Source organism: Trachymyrmex septentrionalis, unplaced genomic scaffold, assembly GCF_001594115.1.
Source record: "Trachymyrmex septentrionalis isolate Tsep2-gDNA-1 unplaced genomic scaffold, Tsep1.0 scaffold133, whole genome shotgun sequence".
NCBI lineage: Eukaryota > Metazoa > Arthropoda > Insecta > Hymenoptera > Formicidae > Trachymyrmex > Trachymyrmex septentrionalis.
Genome location: NW_017304472.1, coordinates 636281 through 643090, shown reverse-complemented (window position 1 = coordinate 643090; position 6810 = coordinate 636281). Strand labels below are relative to the sequence as shown.

General features: G+C 27.5%; 1 protein-coding gene across 4 annotated transcripts in view; it reads right to left on the bottom strand.

Moving 5' to 3' along the window:
- LOC108757168 (probable phosphoserine aminotransferase) overlaps nucleotides 1–6810 on the bottom strand; it is a 242032-nt gene that overhangs the window by 156343 nt on the left and 78879 nt on the right. The gene's annotated exons all lie outside the window — the stretch shown is intronic.

The following is a 6810-nucleotide window of genomic DNA, read 5'->3' as shown; positions in this document are numbered from 1 at the left end:
TTTAAATTATTTAGGTATTGAAAAATCCAGTTTCGACCGTTATAGGCTCCAATATGCTTACTTAATATTTAATATTGTATTATATTATATTATATAATATTTTTATATTTATATCAAAAACGCATTTATTAAATGCGTTTTTATTTATATCAAATAAATTAATCTAAAATAATAATAATCTTTGTCCGATACGCACAGTGTATTTTCAACTATTACGCATGCATACGTAACATGCTTCAATTGCATCATTTTCTGAGGTGAGACAAATGGAGCGTACTCTTAATTGATCCATGGAGTATGCTCTAACGCGATGCAAATGTCTAGTCATCATATTGGTTCCGGTAACGTATTGGAGCGCGTTAAGTATGTTGGAAAAATTCCGTTCTGAAGGCGTTAAGGTAACATGGTAATATGACTCGTTCAGATAATAAGTTATTTGTTCGGAATAAGATTGTAATAGAGACACTTGAAGATCATTACATTGTGTTGAAGCGAAAAACGTTTAGAATAGCGATTTGGGACTACTCTAATTTTTCGTCTGACCATTACTGGAGAGAAGACAAGTAAACTGCGCAATAGGAATTTTCCACATCGCCATTATGTGGCCTTTTAGTGACATGTACAGATTTTAAGACAAGATATAAAGTCATCCTTTTGATAATAAGATTGAGATCTTTAATATCTGCTTCCTGAAGAGACAGTACTTGAATTCGGTGAATGCAAAAAGTAAAAAATCGTTTCGTATTTATTTTTTCATAAGTCTTGATAATGATTTTTGCGAAGTATAATCTTTTATATCTGCCTCTATCAATCTTCGAACAAAATATTATTACATTAATAATTTATTCAATTTAATGTTACATATTGTCAATTTCATTATTATTATTAGTTCTTTTTAATTCTAATAAAATGGTTAGATATTGTATTCTACTCAAATTGTGATATTATCATAAAAATTTACTTGTTTAAATTTTGAAATAACAATAAATATATTGTTTCTTCATTAATTATTTATTGTATATAAAGACTGTAGTAGATGAATATAATTTGGATACATTTTTCTTCGACTATCTAATCTGTGATATTTGTTATTTTCTTTAATATGATTTAATAAACATAGGTATGATTTTTGGAAAGTATAATTGAGTACATACCAACTTGTAAGAATATATGGTATAATACCCAACTTGTAAGAATATATAGTGTGATATAGTGTTTAAATTTCTATAAATTTTTCATCTTAAATTTAGTATTCGTCTTAATAATGTTTATAGTTTTCCATGATACTATTTATTTATTTATTTTATCCTATTTATTAATCTATTTGTATATCCATCTATATTTTAGTTGTTTTAGTCGGATTCTTCTGGCTAAGTCAAATTTATCTATTTCGAAACAGAACAAAATAGAAATATTTGTTTTCTTATTGTTGAATGAATCAATATTGTCGAGATTATTCTCCTTGTATAAATGATTGATAAACATTATTTATTATGTTATTACAAGAACGTTTATTTTGATTACTAGTCTATGTATTATAATACTTGTCATATATTATATATTATTTAGTAATCCAAAAACTGGAAAGGATACGGACAGGAGAAATCAACTGCAGAAGACGTCGCGCAAATAATATATCTATATATCTTAAATGTGAAACTCCTTTATTCACTAAACGCGCTTACATGTTTTGGCTCACTTTTGAGCTCTCCTCAGAGACAACACAAATTAACATAAATAAACTGTGAATAAAAATTATCCTATCAAGGTGAGCTCCCCTACCTCGAGAATTTAAACGCCAAAAAGAGTAAAAGAAAAAGAAAAAAGAAAAAAGGACTAAAAAAAAGGAAATAATAAAATATAAATAATAAAAAGCATATAGCCACAACAACAGATGTTAATGCAAGTCATATATTTAAAATTCACAAATAAATAAGTAGACGTTTCGGTCAAGATTTGACCATCATCAGTACACACAAGATGACAAAAAATGAAGATCTTACAAACTTAGAAACTCTTAGAAACTAATTAACACTAGTTGGAAGGTGTTATAGTAATATTAAATTAAAATTACATAAAAAATTATTGAAAAGAAATTACATAAAATTACAAGTGCAATGTTCGCAAATTAAAATGGTGAAATAATTTTTTTCCCCTCGCTTGTGATATGAATTGACAGCGTGAATAGAGATCAAGAGAGTTGAGTAACGTTTCAATCTTCTGATATAATACTCTGTTACAATTCCTGTTATCTTAAGAAGCGATGAGCAACTTCGTGTAAAAATACGGAATTTTCCAGTTCTATTAAAAACAAAAAAATTTTTTTCTTCTTCACACTAATACCAACGCTTCCAATATCGTAACATTTCGCGAAAATTAATTTAAAATAAAACAAAACTTATCATCTTAAGGCACGAAAACTCACAAATAAGACTCGGAATAAGTAACAAACTTTTTGGAACCGTATTAAAAATTACTTCCGACAATTATGAAGGTCCGTCACAAACGGGAGTCTATTTATATTATGCAAGGAAAAGACAGAAAATTAGAGTGAAGAGGGGAACACTAAGTGTGGGCAGAGGAACTATTTCCAATGAGAGGAAGATAAATTTCAGGAAACTCTGTGTCACTCTGTTTATTTAGGTCGTTATCTTGTCGTTTAATATGTATGATCTTGGAGATCCTTTTATAATAAGAATGATTAGAATCAAGAATACTAGAATTTTCCCAATCAATCGTATGATCACTGTCCAGTTTATGACGAGAAATAACTGATAAAGAATTAGTAGGTTTATTTAAATCTTTAATGTGTCCTTTAAGTCGCGTCTTTAACTTCCTTTTTGTCTGATCAACATAAAAATAATTACAGTCTAGACAATTAATTTTGTACACAACATTCGAATGATCTTCTTTTTTAATTTTGTCTTTGCCAGTTTTTATGAAAGTGCTCATATATACTATTCATTGGTTTATATGCTATATTAAAGTTAAATTTACTTGTAAAAAATTTAAATTTTTCAAAAGTTTTTTTGAAATAAGAAATGGTAAAAAAATTTTTATTAATGTTAGAGGAATCCGAGTTAGAAATAACATTATGTTCTTTAATCATGTCAAAATTCTTTTTCAAAGACAGAGTTTTTATCCTATTATTAATTGTTGTGAATAAAAATTTTAAAGGGTATCCGTTCTGTTGGAGAGTTTTAATGCCATAAGATACGTGGTAAGTTTGTTTCATTATAATTTCAAATTAATTTTCGCGAACTGTTACGATATTGGAAACGTTGGTATTAGTGTGAAAAAGGAAAAAATTTTTTTGTTTTTAATAGAACTGGGAAATATTTTTATACGAAATTGCTCATCGCTTCTTAAGATAACAGGAATTGTAACAGAGTATTATATCAGAAGATTGAAACATTACTCATCTCTCTTGATCTCTATTCATGCTGTCAATTCATATCACAAGCGAGGGGAAAAAAATTATTTCACCATTTTAATTTGCGAACATTGCGCTTGTAATTTTATGTAATTTCTTTTCAATAATTTTTTATATAATTCTAATTTAATATTACTATAACACCTTCCGATTAAGTGTTAATTAGTTTCTAATTTATAAGATCTTCATTTTTTGTCATCTTATGTGTACTCATCATCAGTACACATAAGATGACAAAAAATGAAGATCTTATAAATTCACACAAATAGTGAATTTTAAATATATGACGTTAACATCTATTGTTGTGACTGTATACTCAGAATTATTTATATTTTGTAATTATTTAGCCACATTTTAGAAATAATAAAAATATCGAAATAGAGAATATGAAAAACTAATTTATCAAAAATTTTAAGATTATAATTAATCATCCCGAAAATAAGGATCATCCTGATCACAAATCACAAACTACTATATTGCAAACACTACTATAAATTATTCAAAAACCGGTTCTCGATATTTTGGTCAATATTAGATGAGTCACTTTTAGTTTTAGTTAGTATTGTTGAAGCTTACAAATGACAAATTTTGCATTGAAACATTAATCAATTCCTTGAAAATAAAAGTTAGAAAGTAATAAAAAATCACGCCAGAAAGACTCATTACTGTGTACGAACGACATTGACTGTGTTGTCTCTGAGGAGGACTCAAAAGTGAGCCGAAACATATAAGCGCGTTTTAGTGAATAAAGAAGTTTCAGATATATAGATTTCAGATATATAGATATATAAACTTCAGATATATAGATATATTATTTGCGCGACGTCTTCTGCGCTTGACACCTATTGCCCCTTCCTTTCCAGTTCTTTGAGTTATAAGGAGTCTTGGATAGTTTGATTTATAATACGGATTTATTTAGTAATATTGTTTAACTTAAATGTTATTTATTGAAATGTATATTTATGACAAAAAAATCTATATTTATAATTTATTAAATCAATAACTTTTATTAAATTTTTATAATTTATTAAGTCAATAACTTTTATTACATTATTTTTGTGATCATCTTATCAGATCTGTAAATCTCAGGAATGTAAATCTCGATATTCAATAATTTTCCTCGAATTTGGATATTTTATTTTAATTTAATATTCATTGAAGTTATTGATTATACAATAACTCTGCTGAGATTGAACTAAGACGTCAATACTGAGAAACGAATTAACTTGACCCTCGCATAGCAACCATTCTTTTTTCACAACTTATTTCTGTCCGCAGTATAAATACTCAAAATTACTTAACGGCTGTCGATATTTACTATCATATTCCATACTAGAGTTTCTTTTCAGAGATGAGACAATGTTTTTACTAATGATTTACTAAACTTATTTCTGTATGTTAAATAAAAACTTGTATTTCCACGTTTTATGCATGTTTATAATTGTATGTAGCTGAATTCTATACTTATAGCTATTGTCTATTAAACATATTCTTGTAATTATCTTAATAAAAATTTTCAAAGATCTATTCTAACTATCCTTATCTTTTTGATACTAATATATAATTTTTTGCTTTAACTAATAATTATTTCTATTTCTTAAAATTTTTAAATTAATTTAACATATCATTAATATGAATATAGCAATACACGTTTCGATTCACAGAATCTTCTTCAATATAATTAAATAAACCTATCTATTTCGCTTGACACTATTGCTAATTGAGAAATAATTTTTCCATGTCAGTTAATGATTATTGATGGAAAACCAAGTCAATTCTTAAATCAATGTCCATAATTAAAAATTACAAAATTCTCATTTAACGGCGAGAATTTCGTTTAGTCTCTTAGTGTAAGACTAACGTCAAGATTAATTTGTCTAAATCAAAATTAAATTTAAAATTAATAGGAATTTTGACTAAAATAATTTTTTTGAAAACTTACATTAATGGTGTAATACGATTTCTTCCAAATTTTAGATATAACGCTTATTTTTGTTACAAAAATAACAAGAACGAAAACGTAATGTATCGCTTCCTGGATGATCGAGAATATATACACATTCAATTGATTGATGGGAGAAAGTATTCTATTTGTTATTTTTATTGGAATTACATTTCATTCGTTCAAACAGTCTATCTTTTAAGAAATTTTATTTAGGATGTCAAAATACGATGCATTCAGAAACTCAATGTCTTTAATGCGATTAATATCATTTTTTGTTATTCTTTGATATAAATCATTTCTATTATTAATATTTTATGATAATTATTCAATATCTAAAATTTTTGTGTTTTCCCAATCGAAAGTGTTATTATGTTCTATTATGTTCTGATAAAATTGAATGTTTTGACGAATCCAATTTTATATTATTCGTATGTTTCTTACTAATTCTTGTTTGTAATTATGATTGTTCTGCGTATGATGCATCGCAGTTCTTACAATTAATTTTATAAATTTTATACATGATTTTTCCGAGATGATTCCGTAATATCTGTGTGTACTTTAATAATTTTGTATAGATTGTTTATCGATCTAAATCCAAAAAATAGTTATTAATTTATTAAATAACAATGTAATTAATTTCGAAAATTCTTTTACATCTGAAGACACTGGTAGTGTCTCGGCACTAAGTTATGCGCAGCGACACTGCCGTGGCTACTTTATGCGAGTCGGCGAGTTGCCAGGGATCGAGATTATTGGATCTCAATAAGGGCTGAACTGATCAGGTTCTAAGTATGCTCAATCGATTGCATCCGGTCTAAATATATAATAAAAGTATTTTTATTTTTTCTCTACGTGCCCTACGAGTCGAGATATTACGACGCAAAATCCGAATCTGAAACTTTTATATTAAGATTAAGAAATTGTCATCGGCTACGGAGTGGGGGATTTGTCCTTTTGGAATTTTTGACGCAAGAGACAAATGTGGCGCTGCCAATGCATGATCACATCACACATGTCTATTTTCTGTGAGAATTTTATAGGGATTTATGACATTGATTATGGCGCTGATAGCGCGTTTGCTAGATATAATTTTTATATGTTATCCTTGTATTACGTCTAATAAACAACGAAGATAGAATGACAGAAGTAGCGCTAATAGCGTCTCTCCGAACGCACTAGAAATGAAGCGCAAGAAAGAAAAGGACACATAGCGACATCTGATCGTAGCAACATCATTCATAAATTTGCGCCATAAAAATTTCGTCAACAAAATCAGCATATTTTGAGACTTATATTAGGTGTAGTAAAAAGAAATCTATTATTTTTGCATTAAATTGAAGGCTTTATTTAGCATAGTTAGAATGATCCGATTTAGGTCAAATATGCACCGTTTTGTTCGATAACTTGTTGCCATTTTGAAGGTAATTTCATT